Here is a 17,628-nt window from a genome sequence, read left to right as displayed (position 1 = left end):
AAGAAATCGGGCTTCTTTGAGAAATTATTCAAGGAAAAAGAGTAGGGGGAATATTTACGGTGTTGTAAAGAGAAAAAAAAAAACCTGATAAATTCCTGGACACTTGCCTCCTCCCGAGCCTAAACCAGGAAAAAGTCAAAACCCTGAATAGACCAATAGCAAGGTCTGAAGTTGAAGCAGCAATTAAGAGCATACCACCCAAAAACAGCCCAGGTCCAGACGTGTTCACAGCCGAATTCTACCAGACCATACAAAGAGGAGCTGGTACCATTCCTTCTGAAACTATTCCAAATAATCCAAAAAGAGGGAATCCTTCCCAAATCATTTTATGAGACCAACATCATCCTGATACCAAAACCCGGCAGAGACTCAACAAGAAAAGAAAACTTCAGGCCAATATCCATGATGAACATAGATGCAAAAATCTTCAATAATATACAGGCAAGCCGATTGCAACAGCACATCAAAAAGCTTACCCACCATGATCAAGTAGGCCTCATTCCAGGGATGCAAGGCTGGTTCAACATATGCAAGTCTATAAATGTAATTCACCACATAAACAGAACCAAAGACAAAAACCACATGATTATCTCAATAGATGCAGAGAAGGCCTTCGACAAAATTCAACAGCCCTTTATGCTAAAAACCCTCAATAAACTAGGTGTTGACAGAACGTATCTCAAAATTATAAAAGCTATTTACAACAAACCAACAGCCAATATCATACTGAATGGGCAAAAACTGGAAGCATTCCCTTTGAAATCCAGCACTAGACAAGGATGCCCTCTCTCACCACTCCTATTCAACATAGTACTGGAAGTTCTAGCCAGAGCAATCAGCAAGAAAAAGAAATAAAGGGTATTCAAATAGGAAAGGAGAAAGTCAAATTGTCTCTATTTGCAGATGACATGGCTGTATATCTAGAAGACCCCATCGTCTCAGCCCAAAATCTCCTGAAACTGATAAGCAACTTCAGCAAAGTCTCAGGATACAAAATCAATGTGCAAAAATCACATGCATTCCTTTACACCAATAACAGACTTAAAGAGAGCCAAATCAAGAATGAACTGCCATTCACAATTGCCACAAAGAGAATAAAATACCTAGGAATACAACTAACAAAGAATGTAAAGGACCTCTGCAAGGAGAACTACAAACCACTGCTCAGCGAAATAAGAGAGGACACAAACAGATGGAGAAACATTCCATGTTCATGGTTAGGAAGAATCAATATCGTGAAAATGGCCATACTGCCCAAAGTAATTTACAGATTCAATGCCATCCCCATCAAGCTACCAATGACCTTCTTCACAGAACTGGAAAAAAACACCTTAAACTTCATATGGAACCAAAAGAGAGACCGCACAGCCAAGTCAATTCTAAGCAAAGAGACCAATGCGGGAGGCATCACACTACCGGACTTCAAACTATACTACAAGGCTACAGTAATCAAAACAGCATGGTACTGGTACCAAAACAGAGATAAAGACCAATGGAACAGAATAGAGGCCTTGGAGGCAACACAACATATCTATAACCATCTGATCTTTGACAAACCTGACAAAAACAAGCAATGGGGAAAGGATTCCCTGTTTAATAAACGGTGTTGGGAAAACTGGCTAGCCATGTGCAGAAAGCAGAAACTGGACTCCTTCCTGACACCTTACACTAAAATTAACTCCAGATGGGTTAAAGACTTCAACATAAGACCTAACACCATAAAAATCCCAGAAGAAAATCTAGGCAAAACCATTCAGGACATGGGCGTAGACAAGGACTTCATGACCAAAACACCAAAAGCATTGGAAACAAAAGCCAAAATAGACAAATGGGACCTAATCAAACTCCACAGCTTCTGCACAGCAAAAGAGACAGTCATTAGAGTGAATCAGCAACCAACAGAATGAGAAAAATTTTTGCAGTTTACCCATCTGACAAAGGGCTGATATCCAGAATTTACAAAGAACTAAAACAGATTTACAAGAAAAAACCAAACAAGCCCATTCAAAAGTGGGCAAAGGATATGAACAGACACTTTACAAAAGAAGACATACATGAGGCCAACAAACATATGAAAAAATGCTCATCATCACTGGTCATCAGAGAAATGCAAATCAAAACTACATTGAGATACCATCTCACGCAGTTAGAATGACGATCATTAAAAAATCTGGAGACGGCCAGGCGCGGTGGCTCATGCCTAAAATCTCAGCACTTTGGGAGGCCGAGGCGGGTGGATCACGAGGTCAAGAGATCGAGACCATCCTGGTCAACATGGTGAAATCCCGTCTCTACTAAAAATACAAAAATTAGCTGGGCATGGTGGCGCGTGCGCCTGTAGACCCAGCTACTCAGGAGGCTGAGGCAGGAGAATTGCTTGAACCCAGGAGGTGGAGGTTGCGGTGAGCCAAGATCATGCCACTGCACTCCAGCGTGGGCAACAAGAGCAAAACTCTGTCTCAAAAAAAAAAAAAAAAAAAAATCTGGAGACAACAGATGCTGGAGAGGATGTGGAGAAACAGGAACACTTTTACACTGTTGGTGGGAGTGTCAATTAGTTCAACCATTGCGGAAGACAGTGTGGCGATTCCTCAGGGACCTAGAAACAGAAATTCCATTTGACCCAGCAATCCTGTTACTGGGTATGTATCCAAAGGATTATAAATCGTTCTACTATAAGGACACATGCACACGAATGTTCATTGCAGCACAGTTTACAATAGCAAAGACCTGGAACCAACCCAAATGCCCATCGATGATAGACTGGATAGGGAAAATGTGGCACATATACACCATGGAAGATTGTACAACCATCAAAAATGATGAGGTCGTGTCCTTTGTAGGGACATGGATGAACCTGGAAACCATCATTCTCAGCAAACTGACACAAGAGCAGAAAATCAAACACCGCATGTTCTCACTCATAGGCGGGTGTTGAACAATAAGAACACATGGACACAGGGAGGGGAACTCACAAACTGGGGTCTGTTGGGGGGAAATAGGGGAGGGACAGTGGGAGGTGGGGAGTTGGGGAGAGATAGCATGGGGAGAAATGCCAGATATAGGTGAAGGGGAGGAAGGCAGCAAATCACACTGCCACGTGTGTACCTATGCAACAATCTTGCATGTTCTTCACATGTACCCCAAAACCTAAAATGTAACAAAAAAAAAAAAAAGGAAAAAAAACCTGCTAATCTAAAAATCTGTATCCAGTAAAATTACCCTTCAAAAGAAAAATACTTTCTCCGATGAATAAAAATTAAGAGAATCTGTCATCAAGTAGACCTGCCTTGCAAAAAATGTTAAGTTTTTAAGAAAGAAGGAAAATAATATAGGTCAGAAATAAAGACCTACATGAAGACAGGAAGAGCATTAGAGAAGAAATAAGTAACGGCAAAATGTTTTACTTTTCTTACTCTTAACTGATCTGGTAACAGTTTGTTCAAGATAATAACAGCAACAGCTGGGCATAGTGGTGCATGCCTGTAGGCCCAGCTACTCATGAGGCTTAGGCAGGATAGCTTGAGTCCAGGAGTTCTAGGCTGTGTGGACTGAATGTCCGCACTAAATCTTGCATCAAAATGGTCACTTCCACTCCTTAGGGGCCACAAGGTTGCCTAAGGAGGGGTGAATAAGCCCAGGTCAGAAGTGAAGCAGGTCAAAACTCCTGTACTGATCAGTAGTGGGACTGCACTTCTGAACAGCCACTGCACTCTACCCTGGGCCACACAGTGATGCTTGGACTCTATTATCATTATTGTGAAAAGCTGGGTACCTCACACCTGTTAATCCCAACACCTTGGGAGGCTGAGGTGGGAGGATGTGTTAAGATCAGGAGTTTAAGACCAGCCTGGGCAACAAAGTGAGATCCTATCTCTACTAGAAATTTTTAAAAAATTAGCCAGGCATGGTGGCACACAGCCATAGTCTCAGCTACTTGAGGGCTGAAGCAGGAGGATCACGTGAGCCCCGGAGTTCAAGGGCACAGTGTACTATGATCACATCACTCCATTCCAGCCTGGACAACCGACCAAGACCCTGTCTCAAACAACAAAAACAAACCAGCAACAATGTATTCAATGATTATAGTTTATGAATAAGTGAAATTACTGACAGCAATATCATAAAGGACAGTAAGGATAACCTGGGAACACTCTGTTATAGGGCACTTGTACAACAAATGAAGTGGTATAGCATCATTTGAAAGTGGAACTGGATTAGTTGTAGCTGTAAATACCAAACTCAAGGGCAAAGACTCCTTTTTTTTTTTTGAGATGGAGTCTTGCTGTTGTCACCCAGGCTAGTGTGCAATGGTGCCATCTCAGCTCACTGCATCCTCTGCCTTCCAGGTTCAAGCGATTCTCCTACCTTAGCCTCCTGAGTAGCTGGGATTACAGGTGCCCACTACCATGGCTGGCTAATTTTTATATGTTTAGTAAAGACAGGGTTTCACCATATTGGCCAGGCTGGTCTCAAACTCCTGACCTTGTGATCCACCCACCTCAGCCTCCCAAAGTGCTAGGATTACAGGTGTGAGCCACCATGCCTGGCCACACCTGGCTCATTTTTTAAAAATTTTTTTCTAGAGACGATCTCACTATGTTTATGTTGCCCAGGCTGATCTCAAACTCCTGGGCTCAAGTAATCCTCCCACCTTGGCTTCCCAAAGTGCTGGGATTACAGGTGTGAGCTAAAGCATTTGGCTGTATATTTTAGAGTCACATACTATTAATAAAATATTGAAAGAAAGATGAAGTGTTATAGTAACTGGGATTTGCTTCAAAATGCCAGCCCTGAGTCTGGGTAATGAGTACATGAAGGGGTTTCACCATGTTGGCCAGGCTGGTCTCGAACTCCTGACCTCAGGTGATCCACATATCCTCAGCCTCTCAAAGATTACAGGGGTGAGCCACCGTGCCTGGCCAAGGCTTTTTAAAAATATAAAATAAGGCCAGGCCAAGGCTTTTTAAAAATAGAAAATAAGGCTAAGGTGCGGTGTCTCATGTGTAATCCCAGCACTGTGAGAGGCCAAGACAGGTGGATCACCTGAGGTGAGGAGATCGAGACCATCCTGGCTAACACGGTGAAACCCCGTCTCTACTAAAAAGACAAAAAATTAGCTGGGTATGGTGGCACGCGCCTGTAGTCCCAGCTACTCAGGAGGCTGAGGCAGCAGAATCTCTTGAACCTGGGAGGCAGAGGTTGCAGTGAGCCGAGATCGGACCACTATACTCCAGCCTGGGTGACAGAGTAAGACTCTGCTTTAAAAAAAAAAAAAAATAGGCCGGGCGCGGTGGCTCAAGCCTGTAATCCCAGCACTTTGGGAGGCCGAGGCAGGTGGATCACGAGGTCAAGAGATCGAGACCATCCTGGTCAACATGGTGAAACCCCGTCTCTATTAAAAATACAAAAAATCAGCTGGGCATGGTGGCACGCGCCTGTAATCCCAGCTACTCAGGAGGCTGAGGCAGGAGAATTGCCTGAACCCAGGAGGCGGAGGTTGCGGTGAGCCGAGATCGCGCCATTGCACTCCAGCCTGGGTAACAAGAGCGAGACTCCGTCACAAAAAAAAAATAATAATAATAATAATATATATATATATATATGCATAACTGACATGCTAAGAGAGGAAAAAACGTAATCATATAAATGCTCAACTAAAGCCAGAGAAAGCAGAAAAAGAGTGAAAGACTAAAAGAAAAAGTAAAGTGAAGAATAAAAGCAACAGAAAACAGTAATAAATATGGCAGATGTTAATCTAACTGTACTGATAATCACTTTATATGTCAATGTTCTAAATGCATCAACTGAGAAATAGAAACTGTCAGAATATACCAAAAACTAAGACCCAAGTATATGTTGGGTCAAAAATGAAGAGAAATAAAGACTTTTTCTCAGAAGAACAAAAATTAAGGGAATCTGTCATCAATAACAACCCTTGCAAAAAACGTTAAAAGAAGATCCGGCCAAGTGCCATGGCTCATGCCTATAATCTCAGTACTTTGGGGGGCTGAGATAGGCGGATTACCTGAAATCGGGAGTCCAAGACCAGCCTGACCAACATGGAAAAACCCTGCCTCTACTAAAAATGCCAAATTAGCTGGATGTGGTGGTGCATGCCTGTAATCTCAGCTACTCCGGAAGCTGAGGCAGGAGAATCGCTTGAATGCGGGAGGCGGAGGTTGCGGTGAGCTGAGACTGAACCATTGCACTCCAGCCTGGGCAATAAGAACAAAACTTCATCTCTAAAAAAAAAAAAAAAAATTAAAGAGATGAGGCCGGACGCAGTGGCTCACACGTGTAATCCCAGCACTTTGGGAGGCTGAGGTGGACGGATGATCTGAGGACAGAAGTTTGAGAGCAGCCTGGGGAATGTGGTGAAGTCCTGTCTCTACTAAAAATACAAAAAGTAGCCAGGCGTGGCGGTGGGCGCCTGTAATCCCAGCTACTCAGGAGGCTGAGGCATGAGAATCGCTTGAACCCAGGAGGTGGAGGTTGCAGTGAGTCAAAATCACGTCACTGAACTCCAGCCTGGGCAATAGAGAAAGACTCCATCTCAGGCCGGGCGCGGTGGCTCAAGCCTGTAATCCCAGCACTTTGGGAGGCCGAGGCGGGTGGATCACGAGGTCAAGAATCGAGACCATCCTGGTCAACATGGTGAAACCCCGTCTCTACTAAAAATACAAAAAATTAGCTGGGCATGGTGGCGTGTGCCTGTAATCCCAGCTACTCAGGAGGCTGAGGCAGGAGAACTGCCTGAACCCGGGAGGCGGAGGTTGCGGTGAGCCGAGATCGCGCCATTGAACTCCAGCCTGGGTAACAAGAGCGAAACTCTGTCTCAAAAAAAAAAAAAAAAAAAGGAGAAAGACTCCATCTCAAAAAAAAAAAAAGAAAAGAAAAAGTTCCAGTAGCTATATTAATTTCAGGCAGAGCAGACTTCAGAACAAGGAAAATTATCAGAAATAGAAAAAGGATATTACAAAAACATAAAGGACTATTTCTCTAAAATGAGATTACAATCCTTACGTGTATAGGCCTAACAACAGAGTATCAAAATCCTGAAGGCAAAAACTGAGAACTGCAAGGAAAAGCAGATGAATTCACTATTATAGTTGGAAACTTCAACACTAGTCTATCAAAATGGACAGGTCCAGCAGGCAGAAAGTCAGTAAGGACATAACGGAACTCAGCAGCACCACTGAGCAACAGGATAGAACTGACATTTATAGAGTACTTCATCCAACACCACCAGGATACACACGCCTCTGAAGAGCACGTGGAACACTCACCAAGACAGATCACATTCGGGGGGTCCATAACACACACCTTAGCAGAATAATGCATTTAAAACAATTATGAGTTTATGTTTTGGGGCACATAGTATATAACAATGTAACTTTGTGACAACTGAAAGGGGTGGAGATGAAGCTATAAAGAAGCATAATTTTTTATTTTTATTTTTCATGAACAAATGGCTCCAAAAGGAAGCATAATTTTTGCATGTTACTGAAGTTATGCTGTTATAAATTCAAATTAGAGTATTACACAAAACAGAATGATAAAAGAATTAAACATGTTACTACAAAAAAATCTCCACAAAACTCCAGGCAGACACAAAAGAAAACAATAATGCAGGTAATGAGAGATTTTTAAATCCGTGGCCAAGCACAGTGGCACATGCCAGTAATCTCAGCCCTCTGGGAGGCCAAGGTGGGTAGATCGCCTTAAGTCAGGAGTTTGAGACCAACCTGGCCAACATGGCAAAAACCCGTCTTTACTAAAAATGCAATAATTAGTCAGGCATGGTGGCATGTGCCTGTAATCCCAGCTACTTGGGGGCCTAAGGCAAGAGGATCATTTGACCCTGGGAGGCGGAGGCTGCAGTGAGCCAAGATAGTGCCACCGCACTCCAGCCTGGGCAACAGAGGGAGACTCTGTCTCAAAAAAAAAAAAAATCCTGTAAGGTGGCGGGGCGAGGTGGTTCACGCCTGTAATCTCAGTACTTTGGGAGGCCAAGGTGTGTGGATCACCTGAAGTCAGGAGCTCGAGACCAACCTGACCGATATGGTGAAACATCGTCTTCACTAAAAATACAAAAGTTAGCCAGGCATGGTGGCGGGTTCCTGTAGTCCCAGCTACTCTGGAAGCTGAGGCAGGAGAATTGCTTGAACCTGGGAGGCGGAGGTTGCAGTAGGTCAAGATCGCCGGTGCACTCCAGCCTGGGCGACAGAGCAAGACTCTGTCTAAAAAAAAAAAAAAAAAAAAAAGCCAGGTGTGGTGGCACAGCACATGCCTGTAGTGCCAGTTACCTGGAAAGCTGAGGCAGGAGAATCGCTTGAACTCAGGAGGTGGACGTTGCAGTAAGCCGAGATTGCACCACTGCCTCCAGCCTGGGTGACAGAGCAAGACTCTATCTCTAAAAAATAAATAAAATGCTATAAGGTATACAGAAAAGAAACAGCAAAATGACATAAGTCTTTCCTGATCAGTAACTAAGTGTAAATGGATTAAACTCTCCCATCAGTAGAGATGGCCAGAATGGATAAAAATACATTACCCAATTATATGCCATCTGTAAGAAACATACTTTATTTTTACTTTTATTGTCTAGACAGACAACATAGAGAGCTATGTTGCTCAGGCTAGATCTGTACTCCTGGGCTCAAGCAATCCTCCTGCCTTAGCCTCCCAAGTAACTGGGACTACAGAAGAGAATCACTTTATTTATTATTTATTTATTTACGAAACAAAATCTCACTCTGTCGCCAGGCTGGAGTGCAATGGTGCGATCTCTGCTCACTGCAAACTCCGCCTCCCAGGTTCAAGCAATTCTCTTCCCTCAGCCTCCCAAGAAACTGGGATTACAGGCACATGCCACCACGCCCAGCTAATTTTTGTGTTTTTAGTAGAGATGGGGTTTCACTATGTTGGCCACGATAGTCTCAATCTCCTGACCTTGTGATCCACCCGCCTCAGCCTCCCAAAGTGCTGGGATTACAGGCGTGAGCCACCTTGCCTGGCTGAGAATCACTTTAGATCCAAAGACACAAATAGATTGAAAGTCAAAGGATGGAAACACATATTACATGCAAACAGTAACCGAAAGAGAGCAAGCCTCTATTATTATCAGAAAAAAGACACTTTAAATCAAAACCAGTTATAAGAGATTAAAAAGGACATTATATAAAGGTTCAATACAGCAAGAAGATAAAATTATAAACACATTGCACCTAATAACAGACCGTCAAAATATATAAAGCAAAACTGACAGTACTGAAGGGAGAAATAGCCAGGAGCAGTGATATATGCCCATAATCCCAGACTTTGGAAGACTGAGGTAGGCAGACTGCCTGAGCTTAGAAGTTGAAGACCAGCCTGGGCAACAAGAAGAAAAGCTGTCTCTACAAAAAAATACAAAAATTAGCCAGGTGTGCTGATGTGTGCCTGTAGTCCCAGCTACTTGGGGCGCTAAGGTGGGAGGATCGCTTTGAACCTGGGAGGTTGAGGCTGCAGTGAGCTGTGATCACGCAACTGCACTCCAAACTGGGTGACAAAGTGACACCTGTCTCAAAAGCAACAACCCAAAAACAAAACAAAACACACAAAAAAACCACCAAGGGCTGGGTATGGTGGCTCACGCCTGTAAGCCTGTACTTTGGGAGGCCAAGGTAGGCAGAACACCTGAGGTCAGGATTTTGAGACCAGCCTGGCCAACATGGTAAAACCTCATCTCCATCCAAAAAAAAAAAAAATAGCTGGATGTGGTGGCGAGTGCCTGTAGTCCCAGCTACTCGGAAGGCTGAATCAGGAAAATCGCTTGAACCCAGAAAGCAGAGGATGCAATAAGCCAAGATTGTGCCACTGCACTCCAGCCTGGGCAACAGAATGACACTCTGTTTTAAAAACAAACAAATTAAAAAACCCCTAGCAAGACTAAATCAGAAAGAAACAGAAAATCTGAATAGACCTGTAACTAGTAAGCAGGTTGAATCAGTAATCAAACAACTCCTAACAGAGAAAAGTCCTGGATCTGAAGTCTTCACTGGTTAAGTCTAACAAACATTTAAAGAACAACTAATACCAACCCTTTTCAAAACTTTTCCAAAAAAGTGGAGAATAATAAATACTTCCTAATTCCTTCTATGAGGCATTACCCTCATGACATAACCAGTCATTCAATAAATGAAAACTATAGAGTAATATCCCTTATGCACACTGATGCAAAAATCCTCTACAAATACCAGCAAACTGAGTTCAGCAGCATTTCAGAAGGATTATATACCATAAACAAGTGAGATTTATTCCTGGAAGGCATGGATGGTCCAACCTACAAAAATCAACATTAACACAATACAGTAATGGAATACTGGGAAAAATATATCATCTCAATTGCTACAGAAAAGGCATTCGACAAAATGTACCACCACCCTCTCATAATGAAAACATTCAACAAACTAAAAGTACAAGGCAACTACCTCAACATAATCAAAGCCATATTTGAAAAATCTACATTGTTGAACCTGAGAGGGCTTACTAAAATTTTTTAAAGAAAAAAAAAGAGGGCTGGGCGCGGTGCCTCATGCCTGTAATCCCCAGCACTTTGGGAGGCCAAGGCAGGTGGATCACAAGGTCAGGAGTTTGAGACCAGCCTGGACAATATGGTGAAACCATATCTCTACTAAAAATACAAAAATTAGCCAGACGTGGTAGCAGGCACCTGCAGGGAGGCTGAGGCAAGAGAATCGCTTGAACCCAGAGGTGGAGATTGCAGTGATCCAAGATATCGCCACTGCACTCCAGCCTGGGTGACAGAGCAAGACTCTGTCTCAAAAAAAGAAAAAAAAAAAAGAGAGAGAGAGAAAAATTCATTGAACATCACTGAACATCACACTCAACAGTGAATTACTGAAAAACTGGTAAAAAGTGGTAAAATGTTCACTTTTACCACTACTATTTAACCAGTACAGGAAGTTCTAGCCAGATCAATTAGGAAAAAAATGTATATGTGTGTGTGTGTGTGTATATATATATATATATATATCCAAACTGGAGAGGAAGAAGTGAAATTATCTCAAATCACAGATTTAATATTATATGTAGAAAACCCTAAAGATTACACACAAAAAAGTAATTACAGTAAGAGAATCAGCAAGCAGCAAGATACAAAGTCAGCACACAAAAATCATTTGCATTTTTACATACTAACACTGAACAATTAGAAAAGGAAGTTATAAAAACAATTCCGGCCGGGCGCGGTGGCTCAAGCCTGTAATCCCAGCACTGTGGGAGGCCGAGGCGGGTGGATAACAAGGTCAAGAGATCGAGACCATCCTGGTCAACACGGTGAAACCCCGTCTCTACTAAAACTACAAAAAATCAGCTGGGCATGGTGGCGCGTGCCTGTAATCCCAGCTACTCAGGAGGCTGAGGCAGGAGAATTGCCTGAACCCAGGAGGCGGAGGTTGCGGTGAGCCGAGATCGTTCCATTGCACTCCAGCCTGGGTAACATGAGTGAAACTCCGTCTCAAAAAAAATAAATAAAATAAAATAAAAAATAAAAACAATTCCACTTAGCATTAAAAAGAATAAAATACTTGGGAATTTTAACCAGGGAGGTGAAAGACTTGTACAAAGAAAACTACAAAACATCTCAGAAAGAAATTAAAGGAGATATTATTAAGGAAAAATGTAACACTTTCACGGGTTGAAGGATATTAAGACAATATATTGAAACATTGTTAAGATGTCAATACTCCCAAAAGTGAGCTAAAGATTCACATGTAATCTGAAGCAAAATCTCAGTGACTTTTTTTTTTTTTTTTTTTTTTTTTTTTTGCAGAAATAGAAAAACACATGCTGAAATTCATATGGAATCTCCAGGGACCCCAAATAGCCAACGCCATGTTGAAAAAGAAAAACAGACTCAGGACTCACGCTTCCTGATTTCACAACTTCCTGTAAACTGCAGCAATCACAACAATGTGGTACTGGCAGGAAGACTGACACACAGATCATTGGAACAGAACTGACAGCCCAGAAATAAACCTCGGCGTATATGGTCAAGTGATTTTTGACAAGGGAGCCAAGACCATTCAATGGGGAAAAGACAGTCTTTTTAACAAATGTTGCTGAGAAAACTGGATCTTCACATGCAAAAGAACAAGGACAGACTCTTATCTAATACCATATACAAAAATTGGATCAGGCCAGGTATGGTGGCTCACGCCTGTAATCCCAGCACTTTGGGAGGCTCAGGGGGGCGGATCAGAAGGTCAGCAGTTTGAGACTAGCCTGGCCAATATGGTGAAACTCTGTCTCTACTAAAAATAAAAAACTTAGCCAGGCATGGTGGCAGGTAACTGTAGTCCCAGATACTTGGGAGGCTGAAGCAGGAGAATAGCTTGAAACTGGGAGGCAGAGGTTGCAGTGAGCTGAGATTTCGCCACTGCACTCAAGCCTGGGCGACAGAGTAAGGCTCCATCTCAAAAAAAAAAAAAAGAAAAAAAAAAAAGAGAAAGACCTACATGTAAGACCTAAACTTATAAAACTTGTAGAAGACAACAGGACAAAAGCTTCACAAGACTGAATTTAACGATTTCTTGGATATCATATCAAAGGCATAGGTAACAAAAGAAAACCTAGACAAGCCAGGCTCACTGGCTCATGCGACATTTTGGGAGAATAAGGTGGAAGGATCACTTGAGCCCAGGAGTTACAAACCTATGTGAGCAATATAGTGAGACCTCATCTCTATAAAAAATAAAAAAAAAATTATCCAGGTGTGGTGCCACACACCTATAGTCCCTTACTCGGGAGGCTTAGGTGGGAGGATGGCTTGAGCTAGCGTTCAATGCTGCAGTGAGCCATGATCATGCCACCGCACTCCAGCTGGGTGACAGAGTAAGACCCTGTCTCAAAAAAAAAAAAAGATATGTCATGCAAACACTAATCAAAAGACAGCTGGAGTGGCTATATTAACATCAAACAAGCAAAGTAGACTTTATAGCAAAGAAAATTACCTATGACAGGCCGGGCATGGTGGCTCACGCCTGTAATCCAAGCACTTTGGAGGCCAAGGCGGGCGGATCACCTGAGATCTGGAGTTCAAGACCAGCCTGACCAATATGGTGAAACCCGTCTTTAAAAAAATAAAAAAATTTAAAAGAAAAGAAAAGAAAATTACCTATGATAAAGAGGGATATCAGGCTGGGTGCAGTGGCTCATGCCTGTAATCTCAGCACTTGGCCAACACAGGACGATTGCTTGAGGCCAGGAATTTCAGGCCAGCATGGGCAACATAGGGAGATCCTGTCTCTACCAAAAAAAAAAAAAAAAAAAATGTAGACAGGCATGGTGGCATGTGCCTGTGGTCCTAGCTACTCAGGAGACTGAGGCAGGAGGATCGCTTGAGCTCAGGAGTTCCAGGCTGCAGTCAGTTTTGATCACATCACTGTGCTCCAGCCTGGGCGACATAGCAAGACCCTGTCTCTAGAAAACATAAAAGAAAACAAAATAAAAGAGTGATATTACATAATGATAAAAAAGTCAATTCATCAAGACAGCATAATCCTAAGTGTATATGCATCTAACAAAAGAGCTTCAAAATACATGAAACAAAAACTGATAAATGAAGAACAGACAAATCCATTATCAGAGCTGGAGGCTTCAACACTTCTCAATATGTAGAACCAGCAGACAGAAAATCAGCAAAGACTGTAACTGAACACCACCATCAATCAACTGGATGTAACTGACATTTAGAGAACACTCCACCTAACAAGAGAAAAAGACATAGGTTTTTCAAGTGTTCAAGCTTGCAGCATTAAAGATAGACTATATTCTAAGTCATGAAAGTCATGAGACAAACTTTAACAAATTTTTACAAATTAAAATCATATAAAGTATGATCTCTGACTGTAATGGAATTAAACTAGAAACCAGTCACAGAAAAATGAGGGAACTCTCTAAAAACCTGGTATTACTAACAAGGGTATCCAGGACTTGAATGCAGAGCTGGACCAAGCGGACTTAATAGACATATGCAAAATGCTCCACCCTAAATCCACAGAATATACGTTTTTCTCAGCACCACATTGTACTTACTCTAAAATTGACCACATCATTGGAAGCAAATCACTCCTCAGCAAATGCAAAAGAACAGAAATCATAACAGTCTATCAGAACACAGTGCAATCAGACTAGAACTCAGGATCCAGAAACACACTCAAACCCGCACAACCACTTGGAGACTGAACAACTTGCTTCTGAGTGTCAACTGGATAAACAATGAAATGAAGGCAGAAATAAAGATGTTCTTTGAAACCAACCAGAATGAAGATGCAACTTACCTTTAAAGCAGTGTCGAGAGGGAAATTTAGAGCAATAAATGCCCACCAGAGAAGATAAGAAACATCTAAAATCGACACCCTATCGTCAAAATTGAAAGAGCTAGAGAAGCAAGATCAAAAAAACTCAAAAGCTAGCAGAAGACAAGAAATGACTAAGATCAGAACCGAACTGAAGGAGATAGAGACACAAAAAACCCTTCAAAAAATCAATAAATCCAGGAGCTGGTTTTTGAAAAGATCAACAAAATAGACAGACCGCTAGCCAGATTAATAAAAAAGAAAACGGACAAGAATCAAATAGATGCAATAAAAAACGATAAAGGGGGACCGGGCACGGTGGCTCAAGCCTGTAATCCCAGCACTTTGGGAGGCCGAGGCGGGTGGATCACGAGGTCAAGAGATTGAGACCATCCTGGTCAACATGGTGAAACCCCGTCTCTACTAAAACTACAAAAAATTAGCTGGGCATGGTGGCGTGTGCCTGTAATCCCAGCTACTCAGGAGGCTGAGGCAGGAGAATTGCCTGAACCCAGGAGGCGGAGGTTGTGGTGAGCCGAGATCGCGCCATTGCACTCCAGCCTGGGTAACATGAGTGAAACTCTGTCTCAAAAAACAAAAACAAACAAAAAAAAAAACCGATAAAGGGGTTATCACCACTGATCCCACAGAAATATAAACTACCATCAGAGATTACTACAAACAGCTCTATTCACATAAACCAGTAAACCAGGAAGAAATGGATAAATTCCTAGACACTTGTACTCTACCAAGACTAAACCAGGAGGAAGTTGAAACCCTGCATAGACCAATAACAAGGGCTAAAGTAGAGGCAGCAATGACAGCTTACCAACCAAAAAAAGTCCAGGTCCAGACGAGTTCACAGCCGAATTCTACCAGATGCACAAAGAGGACCTGGTTCCATTCCTTCTGAAACTGTATCAAACAATACAAAAGGAAGGAATCCTCCCTAACTCACTTTATGAGACCAGCATCATCCTGATACCAAAACCAGGCAGAGACTCAACTGAAAAAGAAAACTTTAAGCCAATATCCATGAACATTGACGCAAAAATCTTCAATAAAATACTGGCAAACAGATTGCAATAGCACATCAAGAAGCTTATCATTCACGACCAAGTAGGCTTCATCCAGGGGATGCAAGGCTGGTTCAACATACGCAAATCCATAAATGTAATCTACCACATAAATGGAACCAAAGGCAAAAACCACATGATTATCTCAGTAGATGCAGAGACGGCCTTCGATGAAATTCAACAGCCCTTCATGCTAAAAACTCTCAAAAAACTAGGTATTGATGGAACGTTATCATAAAACAATAAAAGCTACATATGACAAACCTACAGCCAATATCATACTGAATGGGCAAAAGCTGGAAGAATTCCCTTTGAAATCAGGCACTAGACAAGGATGCCCTCTCTCACCACTCCTATTCAACTTAGTATTGGAAGTTCTAGCCAGAGCAATCAGGGAAGAAAAAGAAATAAAGGGTATTCAATTAGGAAAGGAGGAAGTCAAACTGTCTCTATTTGCAGTTGACATGATTGTGTATCTAGAAGACCTCATCGTCTCAGCCCAAAATCTTCTCAAACTGATAAGCAACTTCAGCAAAGTCTCAGCATACAAAATCAATGTGCAGAAATCACAAGCATTCCCATATATCAATAACAAACAGAGAGCCAAATCAAGAGTGAACTCCCATTCACAATTGCTACAAAGAGAATAAAATACCTAGGAATACAACTAACAAATGATGTAAAGGACCTCTTCAAGGAGAACTACAAACCACTGCTCAAGGAAATAAGAGAGGACACAGATGGAAAAACATTCCATGCTCATGGTTTGGGAAGAATCAGTATCGTGAAAATGGCCATACTGTCCAAAGTAATCTATAGATTCAATGCTATCCCCATCAAGCTACCAATGACCTTCTTCACAGAACTGGTAAAAACCACTTTAAACTTCATATGGAATCACAAAAGACCCCGCATAGCCAAGATAATCCTAAGCCAAAAGAACAAAGCTGGAGGCATCACACTGACACACTTCAAACTATACTACAAGGCTACAGTAATCAAAACAGCATGGTACTGGTACCAAAACAGAGACATAACCAATGGAACAGAGACCCCAGAAGAATCACATCTACAACCATCTGATCTTTGACGAACCCAGCAGAAACAAGCAATAGGGAAACAACTCCATGTTTTGTTTTGTTTTTTAAAGATGGGGTTTCACCATGATGGCCAGGCTGCTCTTGAACTCCTGACCTCAGGAGATCCGCCCACCTTGGCCTCCCGAAGTGCTAGGATTACAGGCGTGAGCCACCGCGCCCAGCAACGACTCCATGTTTAATAAATGGTGTTGGGAAAACTGGCTAGCCATGTGCAGAAAGCAGAAACTGGACCCCCACCTGTCACCTTAGACTAAAATTAACTCCACATGGATCAAAGATTTAAACATAAAACCTAACACCATAAAAACACTAGAAGAAAATGTAGGCAAAACCATCCAGGACACAGGCATAGGCAAGGAATTCATGTCTAAAACACCAAAAGCAATGGCAATAAGAGCCAAGATCGACAAATGGGATCTAATTAAACTCCAGAGCTTTTGTACAGCAAAAGAAACCATCATTAGAGCAAACTGGAAACCAACAGATTGGGAAAAAATTTGTGCAATCTACCCATCTGACAAAAGGCTAATATCCAGAATCTACAAGGAACTAAAACAGATATACAAGAAAAAAAACAAACAACCCCATTCAAAAGTGGGTGAAGGATATGAACAGACACTTTTCAAAAGAAGACATATATGAGGTCAACAAACATATGAAAAAATGCTCATCATCACTGGTCATTAGAGAAACGCAAATCAAAACCACACTGAGATACCATCTCACACCAGTTAGAATGGCGATCATTAAAAAATCTGGAGACAACAGATGCTGGAGAGGATGTGGAGAAACAGGAACACTGTTACACAGTTGGTGGAAGTGTAAATTAGTTCAACCATCATGGAAGACAGTGTGGCGATTTCTCAAGGATCTAGAAATAGAAATTCCATTTGACCCAGCAATCCCATTACTGAGTATATACCCAAAGAACTACAAATCGTTCTACTATAAAGACACATGCACACGTATGTTCACTGCAGCCCTGTGTATAATAGCTAAGACCTCAAACCAACCCAAATGCCCATCAATAATAGACTGGACAAAGAAAATGTGGTACATATACACCACAGAATACTACACAGCCAT

The 17,628-nt window shown here is 42.0% G+C and overlaps 1 long non-coding RNA gene across 3 annotated transcripts in view; it reads right to left on the bottom strand.

The window, feature by feature from the left end:
* Window positions 1-17,628, bottom strand: part of LOC116536262 — a 52,349-nt gene that overhangs the window by 18,868 nt on the left and 15,853 nt on the right. Inside the window, exon 1 of one of the 3 annotated variants that reach the window (XR_004262553.1) lies at window positions 8,310-8,350. The exons of the other annotated variants lie outside the window; for them this stretch is intronic. This is a non-coding gene — a long non-coding RNA (uncharacterized LOC116536262). Of the gene's footprint in view, window positions 1-8,309; window positions 8,351-17,628 lie in introns of those variants that run through there. 3 annotated transcript variants of the gene reach the window in all.

The sequence above is a fragment of the Sapajus apella genome, unplaced genomic scaffold (assembly GCF_009761245.1).
Source record: "Sapajus apella isolate SASKATOON/1434 unplaced genomic scaffold, GSC_monkey_1.0 scaffold99, whole genome shotgun sequence".
In the NCBI taxonomy this organism is placed as follows: Eukaryota; Metazoa; Chordata; class Mammalia; order Primates; family Cebidae; genus Sapajus; species Sapajus apella.
The sequence above is the reverse complement of the archived record's forward strand: the minus strand, read 5'-3'. Positions and strand labels throughout refer to the sequence as shown.